Below are 4,486 nucleotides of genomic sequence, written 5' to 3' on the forward strand. Positions count from 1 at the left end.
ATAGGGGCCCGGAAGCAATTCCGCGGCCCTACGGTCGATTCAAGAGTTGAAACGTTGTACAATCGTGGATAGCACCTAGTGCTAATATGGTGAGAGATAATGTGTGAGGAAATTTAGTTTCCTAAAGTTTAGTTAGTGGTTTCCGTTGTGCCCTAACAAACTTAAAGTTGGTGGTGACCGTTACACCCCAACAAATTGGTGCCTTACCCAACACCAAAGAGCCATTCCATATGGTTCTAGAGAGAGAGAGTTGTGTGGAAATTTATTTCCCACTAAGCGAGTGTGTGTCTGTAGTGGAACGAATTCTGGTTGATCCTACCAGTAATATACGCTTGTCTCAAAGGTTAAGCCATGCATGTCTAAGTACAAACATAAATGAATGTGAAACCGCATAAGGCTCAGTATAACAGCTATAATTCACAAGATCATCCTACCACTAGTTACTTGGATAACTGTGGAAAATCCAGAGCTAATACATGCAACATGCCGGGACTGTTGCCCTCGCGGGTAGCTGAACTGGTGCACTTATTAGTTAAACCAATCGCCTCCGGGCGGCTTGAGTTGAAGTCTGGATAAGGACGCAGATCGTATGGTCGCTTGTCGACTGACGACAGATCTTTCAAATGTCTGCCCTATCAACTATTGATGGTAGTGTAGAGGACTACCATGGTTGCGACGGGTAACGGGGAATCAGGGTTCGATTCCGGAGAGGGAGCCTGAGAAATGGCTACCACATCCAAGGAAGGCAGCAGGCGCGTAAATTACCCAATCCCAGTACGGGGAGGTAGTGACGAGAAATAACAATATGGACCTCTCTAACGATGGTCCATAATTGGAATGAGTTGAGTATAAATCCTTCAACAAGGATCAAGTGGAGGGCAAGTCTGGTGCCAGCAGCCGCGGTAATTCCAGCTCCACTAGCGTATATTAAAGTTGTTGCGGTTAAAACGTTCGAAGTTGATTGCCCGTCCAGACACGTGACCGCCACGGGCGCCCGGTTACACGCCGGGGCCGTTCGTGCGCGCGCTCACGGCTGCGACTCACAATGGTGTACTTGGGCGTTACTCTGTGAACGAGTACCGTGCTACCGGTTAACTCCGGCACGGGCTCCTCATGGTGCTCAAGATACTCACATTTACCTTGAACAAATTAGAGTGCTCAAAGCAGGCTAAGACAAAGCGTCCGGCCCCCCCGTGGGGTTGGCGTTGGCCGAGAATAATCTTGCATGGAATAATGGAATATGACCTCGGTTTATACGATTTCGTTGGTTTGTCAGAAACCTAGAGGTAATGATTAACAGAAGTAGTTGGGGGCATTGGTATTACGGCGCGAGAGGTGAAATTCGTAGACCGTCGTAGGACCAACTGAAGCGAAAGCGTTTGCCATGGATGCTTTCTTTAATCAAGAACGAAAGTTAGAGGATCGAAGGCGATTAGATACCGCCCTAGTTCTAACCGTAAACGATGCCAATTAGCAATTGGGAGACGCTACCCCTATTCGGTGCTCTCAGTCGCTTCCGGGAAACCAAAATCGGGTTCCGGGGGAAGTATGGTTGCAAAGTTGAAACTTAAAGGAATTGACGGAAGGGCACCACAAGAAGTGGAGCTTGCGGCTTAATTTGACTCAACACGGGAAAATTTACCAGGTCCAAACTTATCGAGGTAAGACAGATTGATAGCTCTTTCTCAAATTTAAGGGTAGTGGTGCATGGCCGTTCTTAGTTCGTGGAATGATTTGTCTGGTTAATTCCGATAACGAACGTGACTCAAACATGCTAACTAGAACGCTGTCAGCAGTGCGCCTCCGGGCGCACCTGACGTTACAGCCGGGCGGCGCCTTCACGGGCGGTCGTCGGCTACGTTTGCCCTGCTTAGCGGGACAACTTGTGTTTAGCAAGCTGAGAATGAGCGATAACAGGTCCGTGATGCCCTTAGATGTTCTGGGCTGCACGCGTGCTACAATGTGGGTCGCAGCGTGTTCTCGCCAATAGGCGCCCCCATTCCGAGAGGAACGGGAAATCACTAAAATGCCCATCTAGTCGGGATTGGGGACTGCAACGGTCCCCATGAACCTGGAATTTCTAGTAAGCACTAGTCATTAGCTAGTGCTGATTACGTCCCTGCCCTTTGTACACACCGCCCGTCGCTACTACCGATGGATTATTTAGTGAGGTTTCTGGAGGCTTACCTTCCGCGGTTCCTTCGTGAGCTGCAGCTGGCATGGCTGAAGTTGACCGAACTTGATGATTTAGAGGAAGTAAAAGTCGTAACAAGGTTTCCGTAGGTGAACCTGCGGAAGGATCATTACTGATGATCGTCCGCGAGTCCATGGGCTGCCTTCGGTGTAGCTCGGTCGCTCGCTTGCTATGTGTCAGAATTTGTTGAAAGCCAACTCGTTCGTTGTACACTTTGATGGGTGACCATCACTGTGTCCCCGTGCCGAGCTAGATCTCCCCTAGCCGTAAGGCACTTGAACGCCCCCTTCGACGACGAGTTGCATGTGTGTGGTATGTGTCAGAATCTGGTGAAGCTTTCTGCATGTGATGTGCCTTGTGTGGATCCGTGGCCATTGCATTGTGTCTGGTGCTTAGATACCCAGACACTTAGAACGCTTGCGCGGAAAGCAAACTCGATCGTTGTACACTTTGATGGGTGACCATCACTGTGTCTCCCGTGCCGTGCTAGATCCCCCCTAGCCGTAAGGCACTTTGAACGCCCCTTCGACGACGAGTTACAAGAGTGTGGTATGTGTCAGAATCTGGAGAAGCTTTCTGCATGTGATGTGCCTTGTGTGGATCCGTGGCCATTGCATTGTGTCTGGTGTGTAGGTACCCAGACACTTAGAACGCTTGCGCGGAAAGCAAACTCGATCGTTGTACACTTTGATGGGCAACCATCACTGTGTCTCCGTGCCGTGCTAGATCTCCCCTAGCCGTAAGGCACTTTGAACGCCCCTTCGACGACGAGTTACAAGAGTGTGGTATGTGTCATAATCTGGTGAAGCTTTCTGCATGTGATGTGCCTTGTGTGGATCCGTGGCCATTGCATTGTGTCTGGTGTGTAGGTACCCAGACACTTAAGCAAACTCGATCGTTGTATCACTGTGATGGGCGAGCATCACTGTGTCTCCGTGCCGTGTAAGAGCTCCCCATGGCCATCAGGCACTCTGAAAGGTCCTTCGACGACGAGTTACAATAGTGGTGTGTTAGATACGTCAGGTGATGGTATCTACTGTTGTGCAATACGTATCCGGCCACGGCACGGAACGAACGGGAACTGTGGTGCAGACATACAAAGAGTTAAGCCTATTAGTCCATTAACTCTAAGGACGGGGCCATGGGGCGGTACGCAAAGGATACGGATGAGCGAGTATGCAGGCCCAATACTCAATAGCTCGATCCGATCCAAGCACATGAGTTGACTGCGGCGCCAGGTTAACCAATGTGCTAGATTCTATTTGGCCAGTAGAAATCTTGTGTCTTATGCGATTTGATACCAAGACACCAGAACGAAAGTTTAGTTGAAGAGTTATTAAACTCTTATGAAGTATGGTTGTGCAATCACAACTTATGACTTTAACCTATAAAGTGGATATGGACTTGCAATTATAACATGGAATCTCTACACACCCCATGAGCTCGATCCAATCCACGCACACGAGTTGCCTGAGTAGCGACAGTATACCGATGTGCAATACGTATCCGCCACGGCACGGAACGAACGGGAACTGTGGTGCAGACATACAAAGAGTTAAGCCTACTAGTCATTAACTCTAAGGACGGGGCCATGGGGCGGTACGCAAAGGATACGGATGAGCGAGTATGCAGGCCCAATACTCAATAGCTCGATCGATCCAAGCACATGAGTTGACTGCGGCGCCAGGTTAACCAATGTGCTAGATTCTATTTGGCCAGTAGAATCTTGTGTCTTACGCGATTTGATACCAAGACACCAGAACGAAAGTTAGTTGAAGAGTGATTAAACTCTTATGAAGAATGGTTGTGCAATCACAACTTATGACTTTAACCTATAAAGTGGATATGGACTATCAATTATAACATGGGGCACACACCATGTTCTCGATCCAATCCACGCACACGAGTTGCCTGAGTAGCGACAGGTATACCGATGTGCAATACGTATCCGGCCATAGGCACGGAACGAACAGGAACTGTGGTGCAGACATACAAGGGCCATGGGGCGGTACGCAAAGGATACGGATGAGCGAGTATGCAGGCCCAATACTCAATAGCTCGATCCGATCCAAGCACATGAGTTGACTGCGGCGTCAGGTTAACCGATGTGCTAAGAGAGTTGTTCCTTGGGCCTTCAAAGTGACTTCAAAACTATCTTAGCGAATGGTGGCCATGGGCGTAGACATGAGCCACAAGTCACAAGGCCTGGGACTATTGGGTAATAAAGACAACTAGTCAGAAAGTTAGTCTTTGGACGTACCACCGGGATTGTGTTACATTGGGAACATTACT

The sequence above is a fragment of the Anopheles funestus genome, assembly GCF_943734845.2.
Source record: "Anopheles funestus chromosome X unlocalized genomic scaffold, idAnoFuneDA-416_04 X_unloc_60, whole genome shotgun sequence".
NCBI lineage: Eukaryota > Metazoa > Arthropoda > Insecta > Diptera > Culicidae > Anopheles > Anopheles funestus.